At 41.2% G+C, this 7,012-nt stretch overlaps 1 long non-coding RNA gene across 1 annotated transcript; it reads left to right on the top strand.

The window, feature by feature from the left end:
- The first annotated feature begins 1,998 nt into the window (after positions 1-1,998).
- On the top strand, positions 1,999-6,575 carry LOC108351952 (uncharacterized). The gene is made up of 4 exons (XR_015629645.1): positions 1,999-2,097; positions 2,591-2,738; positions 4,326-4,393; positions 6,149-6,575. It is a non-coding gene; the product is annotated as an uncharacterized LOC108351952 (long non-coding RNA).
- The last annotated feature ends 437 nt before the right edge of the window (positions 6,576-7,012 follow it).

Below are 7,012 nucleotides of genomic sequence, written 5' to 3'. Positions count from 1 at the left end.
ATGTCATGGGGTCACTGGGACACTGGAGACTTTCAAACCAGAAGAAGGGTTTCATGGTAACATGGTACCCACATTCATTTTCATTATTCTGGCTTGTATAGTCACTGAACGAGTGATCTCGTGTTCTTCAAGTAGTTGAAGACATTTTGCTATCAGGCCGATGAGCCTCTGGAGAGCATGAGATCATTCTAACAATACCAACAAAGTTACGTAAGAAGGCACTGAAGCTCAGTGATGGAGAAATGTAAACTGAACCAAGTCTGATAATAACCAACAGCTTGAAAAAAACCCTCCTAAGTTTGATAGTATTGGAATATTATGGAATATTAAGGAAGTATTTTGGAAAATGAGGATAGTTGCTTATGATCACTGTAAGCAGTTATGTAAGTGATCCTATCTGTCTAAGCTCCTTCTGTACACTGGCCCCCACATTAATCGATTTGCCCCATTCCATGCTCATAGGCAATCCCTTCTCACATGTACTATGTACATCATTTTACAAAGACTCTTATAAAATGTGGATTATTATTTTGTGGGGATTCATTTTATTTCATAAAGAAATAAAGGCATCATAGTGTATGTTTTACTTTTTAAATTTGGCTCCATAATTCCAACATTATTTTACAAGTACACTTTTGCTTCAAACTTCTGTGTAGAACTCCATCACACACATCTGGTAAAATTTCCCCAATAACCCTCCAGTGATAGGCTCTTACTCACCACCAACTTCTCACTCCTGCCCCAGATAAAGACAATGCAAACAATACAACAACAAAATTCAACAAAATTCCCCCTAACACACACACACACACACACACACACACACACACACACACACACACACACACACACTTATAGACTTGGCACTACTAAAAACTACACCCACATATTCATCAAGATAGACATATAAGATATCACAAAACCACTGTATATTAAAAAAATCTTGTGGGTCTCTGAAGTTTCATGGAAGCCACATTCCTAAAATAGATGACTGCAGAGAGGAGTGAGTACAAGGTTGAGAGTGTATCCAGGAATCACATTCAAGAATCCTGCTCAGGTCCTCCATGTGCTAATGTACTCTGCATAGGCAGGTAAGTTCTTGTCCCTCTTTGTCAGATAATATCATTGGCATCACAGTTCATATTCATGAGTCAGAGTCCAAGGAGGAAACAAATTTCATATTCAAATTGAGTGATTTGAAGAACATCAAAAGAGTAGGGCTGTTTACAAAGATTCAGTGAGGGTAAGGAAGGAGGTTGTACTGGTTAGTTTTTTCTCAACTTGACAAAAGCTAGGATCATCCAGGAAAACCAAACCTCAACCAAGGAAATGTCTCCATCAGATTGGCTGGTAGGTGAGCCTATGGAGATTTCTTGATTAGTGATTAATGTAGGAGAGCTCGGATCACTGTACCTCTAGGTTTTATAAGAAATCAAGAGCAAAACTGAACACAGCATGAAGTCAGTAAGCAGATTCTTCCATGGCCTCTGCTACAGTTCCTGCCTCCAGGTTCCTGCCTTGAGTTCCTACCCTGACCTCCTTCCATGTGTGACCTTTAAGTTAGAAGGGGAAATAAACTTTTTATTTCCCAAGTTGCTTTTAATCATGATAGTTTATATTATAGCAATAGAAACAAACTAAGAAACAGGTTGATCAAAGCTCTGGCTTTCTGTCCCAGAAATAGGGGACATCAGTGGGAGAGCCAGGGAACCACAACCCTCCCTAGCTCTCTCCTCCATCTCTTCTGCTGTCACAGGGCTGACTCCAGCAGAGGGCCAGAAGCAAAGGCACTGTGGCTCATTTCCATGAAGTACAGTGTGGACTTGGAGGTGAGGTGGAGCAAATGGAAGAATCCAAGGAACCTGTAGAACTCAGTGTGCTCCTATTAAAAGAATTAGGTGAAAACATATATATAATGTGATTTGCAAAATGAATGTGTCTAGAATGCAGGGACTGTGTTGCTAGCCATATCTCAGACATGTCCATATTGGTTGGCAGGTAAAAGCATCAAGTCTATTTTCAGTTATTGCAGAGGATAAGGTCTCTCTGGTACACACCAACAACAAAACAAGACAGAAAATGGACAGTATAAGAAGTGTGAGTATCTTAGTGGAGAGAAAGAGGAAGAGAGAGATGGGAGGAGAGAGAGAGAGGGAGGAAGAGGGGGAAGGAGGGAGGGAGGGAGAGAGAGAGGTTTTAAAAGCAGCTGACTGTGTTAAGAAGATTTGAAAGAGGAAATGAGAGTAGGAAGAAAACATTTTCTTTTTCTCTTTCTGATGTTGGCACTTTTAAGTCATGTACATTTGTTATTTTATAATTACTGGTGAAAATGTCAAGTAAGTGCTGGCTGGGAGGCGGACTCATGAAGCATGTTTTTTTTTTCTTCATTAGTATCTGCAAATTTAAAAGTATTTGTTCATTTAAGAATAAAGTATGTTGGGGTTGGGGATTTAGCTCAGTGGTAGAGCCTTGCCTAGCAAGCGCAAGGCCCTGGGTTCGGTCCCCAGCTCCGAAAAAAAAAAGGAAAAAAAAGAATAAAGTATGTTGAGAAAATAATATATTCTAAGTAACAAAGCTGGTCTCACCCAAGGACTAAACCACCAACCAAAGAGTACACACGGAGTGACCCATGATTCCAGCTGCATATAGCAGAGGATGGCATTGTCTGACATCAAAAGGAGAAGAAACCCTTGGCCCTGTGAAGACTTGATTCCCCAGTATAGGGGAATGCCAGGGAGGTGAGGTGGGAGTGGGTGGGTGGGAGGGGGAGAGTTCTCATAGACGTAGGGGGAGGGAGGATGGGAGAGGGGGGAACAGGGAAAGGATGACATTTGAAATGTAAATACATAAAATGTCCAATAAAAAGCCCATAAAAAAATAATGTGGGGTTGGGGATTTAGCTCAATGGTAGAGTGCTTGCCTAGCAAGCACAAGGCCCTGGGTTCGGTCCCCAGCTCTGAAATAAAAGAAAAAAGAAAAAAATAATGTGAAGACCTGAAGTTTGTCTGACTAATGTTACTGAAACATTTGCCTTGGCCTCATATACTCCTTCTTGTGTTTGTGTGTGTGCATGAGCACATGGGTTCACACGCCATAGCGTCCATGTCAGGGACAACTGTTGGAGTCAGCTCTTTCTACTTCATGGCATCACTTGACGATATCTGAGACATATCACCAGTCCTCTTTCTTTTAGGTTCTAACTTGTCAGGCTACCGAAGTAAGAAAGAACCTTCATCTATAAAGCAAATTCCCCTGGAATGAAAGTTGTACATTGCTATAGACCACATCAATCTTGATATCAAAATTTGTACAGAGATTGGGGGAGAAATGTGGATATACAATTTCTTCCCTGTGGTTTTATGAATGTGCTTCTAAGGTTTTATGGATATGTATGGATACACGTTTTTTCCCACATGACATAGATATACTGCAAAGACATTCATTCGATTCTGACATCACTCCACTTAGATTGTAACACTGATTTCACATTTATCAGCTAATAAGTATGGGCCAGTTACTTGACTCCTCCAAAATTTTGGCTTTCTCACTTCTAGAATGTTGCCTGTTTCTCAGAACTTAGAGAACTAAAGGATTGAGCACAGCTGTGTTAGAACCATCGGCCCATACATGGGAGCAGTTATTTATTCTTCAAGTCTAGATCAGCTCTGTCCTGAGAAGACTATTGTTTCCAATGCAGTTATCTTTAATTCATCCCTATTCCATCATCAGTAGAATGTCTCCTGACTGAGAAAGGTTTGGTGGTGGCAGTGAGTTTCTTTGGATTGTAGACTTTTAGAGTCACTTGGAACTGAAATGAACTCCAAGTCTTCTTGCTTGGATTCATGGCACACAAAGAAGATCAAGTTTGCAAGGCTTTGATCTTATTTAGGTTTTCCTTACAGGGTTTAGGACAATCAATAGCTGTTCATTAATGAAAGAGTGTTGCCCAAAGGGAATCTCATGAATGAAAGAGCTGTAGAAAGCTATGGAAGACCCATTACCCTCCTGGTGCTTCTCTTGCCATAGGGCTTGCTTGGGGGACAGTGGTAAAGAACAGGGACATCTTCCAGCTTGTGGAAAACACCAAAGAAGGCCATCTGACTTAATATACATCCCTCATATGTGCCTCATGCTTGCGTGCGCACGTGCGCGTGCACACACACACACACACACACACACACACACACACACACACACACACGGGGTAGGGATAGAAAGTGAAGGAACAGGTAGCTCAAATACTTCTCTTTGAGGTAGCCATTTTCAACCCTGAGTTATCACTTATTCATTTAGACTGAAATTGCTTCTCTATCACTCTCTTCAAGCCTTTTTGTTCAAAAGACCAGGTAGTTGCAGTGTTCTTTGAACAGGGAACCAAGCCGCACCACTTGAGGTAAGGAGCTGTGTATTACTGTGGGAGTGGGGGATGCCATCTGAACCTATGTTATCATTGTATTCATCGAAAAGACTTTGGAGGACGGAGGGCCCTGGGTAGCAGCTTTGCTAAGTAACTTAAAGTCCTTGCTCTCGACAGCCTGCCTGGCATGGGTTAGTGTCAAGGAATTTGTAATCACTAGAACTGTCTGAAGTAAAGGAGAAAGTGTTCTATCCTTTTATGTATTGAATTGAAAGTGGCAAGCCACCTGAGCATACATTCAGAGAAGTCAGGGGACCTCAAAATACACTCCATGAAGAGCCAAGGGAACTACTAGATCTCTCATGTCAAAAATTCTTTCCAGGGCTGGAGTTATAACTTAGTGGCAGAGTGTTTGCCTGGCATATACAAAACCCTAGTTCAATACCAACCACCATAGGGAAATTTAAAAGGGAGCAAGCACATGGCTGTAGTTCAGGCAAGAAGATTGTCATGAGTTTGAAGCCAGTATGAGCTACATGATGACTTTTCTTAAAAATTAAAACTCAATAACCATCTGACAAGAAGTCAATCTGGTGTATAACACAAAACCTCAACTTGAGATTAGGAGCCAAACCAGGAATATCAACCTGCAGAGTGACTTAACTATGTAGAACAGTTCCTTCCCAGTCCACAAGGGAAGACTCTATCCTGTAAGTTTGTCTTTACCTTGTAGATACCTCAGTGCTTTATGATTCTCTTTGACTCTCTTCCCTTTTGCATATCCTACGTATAAGCTCCACCTGTAGTGATTTGACTGCCATATTTGAGAGCCAGGGCTATCCCAATGACCTCATTGAACCTGCTTATCTTTGTAAATACTGTTTTTAAATACGGTGACATTCTGAAGTACTAGGGGTGAGACTATCAGTATAGGGAATTTTGGGGGATATAATTCGGTCATACTTCTGTTTATACCACCACTCCACTGGGCATGTCCCACTTGACAAGATGGGTAATTGGCCGTGTGTTCCAACAACTGTCCTCTTCTTTGGCCGCTTCCCTTTCCTTTGGGTTCTTTATTCCCAGATTTTGAACTATTTGCTTTTTAATATAAATAATCTCCTGGGATATTGTGGGTGGTATATTTATCTATGGCAGAAAGTGTCTATGTAGAGGAAAGCTTTTCTTATGTTTCTCCTTTCAGAGCTCTTATTCATCGAAGTGCAGTGTTTGGCTTTTGAGTCCTTCTTTTGTCTCCAGTTTCTATAGAAATAATTAATCTCATACTCTTGTCTCAGGATTTCCCTGAGGGAAGCAGTCACACCACAATAAAGTTGTGGCTTAGCATAAAGTAACCCTACCAGACATTTATATTGAACTGGATCTAAATGCCATTTCACCACAGCAGTCATTTCTATTCTAGACTCAAATGGGCAAAGTCAACAACTGAGTTCCTCCTGTAGCTCCAGGAAGGGTGATGAGGGAGGGCCCTATGGAAACATCTTCCACTGTCCAAAAGAGCTGGAGCTCCTAAACGTGGTCATGCTTATGATGGAGAGAGTTCCAGGATAGTGCCCAACAGTTCAGATGACCACAAAAGACAACTCCCAAGTTTGTACTCCAGGGTATTTTTGACTTCCTTTTGGGGTTAACTACTAAAATTAATATGAGTTTTTCTCTACTTTGAGATCGTCCAAGTATTTAATATTTAAACTGACTATCTCAGTCCTAATCTCCTTAAGAAGTTCCTACAATTTCATGTAGTGATGAAGTTTTTGTGTCTCTCACCAGGGGGCAGATGCAGAACTTTTGGAATCCTTCAGAGTTCACACAGAGGGTGGAAGAACTAAGCTTCCTTCAGTGACTCAGTGGATGGAGATTAATGCTCAATTTCCTGTTCCCTGGCTTTCCTGGAGAATGCGTCTTTCAGCAGACCTATTGTCCACATCTACCACTCTACAAAATGTTCATTGGCTATCCCAAAGACAGTTATGAGCCACAAGGGTTTTCCTGTGCCCTCTTCTCAGATGTGTCAGCTGTGAAAACATTGTGCCACCCTGAGTTCCAGTGTTGAAGAAAGAGCTTCCACCCTATCATTATACCAAGCTAGCACCCTATTATCAGAGAAGGCAATTTTAATGCAAAAGAACATGCTTTACCTTTTACCCCCAAACAAGTAAGCAAAGTAAATAAATAAATATGTGCTCATTAGACTGAAGGGAAAAATAATCATGAAAACCCAGGACTCAAGGATGAAGAGATGGCTCAGTGGCTAATGGCTGTAGCTACAATTGCAGAAGACAAGAGTTTGGTTCCCAGAGCCCATGCCAGGCAGCTGTCTGTAAGTCTCATTTCAGGAGCTCAAATGTCCTCTTCTGGACTCTATGCATTAGCACCCACCTGCACACACACACACACACACACACACACACACACACACACACACACAAAATAAAATTGAAATTAATAAAACCTTTATTTCTAGGACGCTCTATTCTTTAAAAGTCTGAATATGTGGAAAGAAATGGACTACCTTGTCTACCAACTGCAAAGAGTTAACAGCTATATTCATAATAATCTGAGGGACTTGTACCAAGTGCTAGACCATTTTCTCCTTGAATCTTGATGAAACTCAAGTTAGGGAGTTAGGGATAC

Source organism: Rattus norvegicus, chromosome 9, assembly GCF_021556685.1.
Source record: "Rattus norvegicus strain SHRSP/BbbUtx chromosome 9, alternate assembly SHRSP_T2T, whole genome shotgun sequence".
In the NCBI taxonomy this organism is placed as follows: domain Eukaryota; kingdom Metazoa; phylum Chordata; class Mammalia; order Rodentia; family Muridae; genus Rattus; species Rattus norvegicus.
The sequence above is the reverse complement of the archived record's forward strand: the minus strand, read 5'-3'. Positions and strand labels throughout refer to the sequence as shown.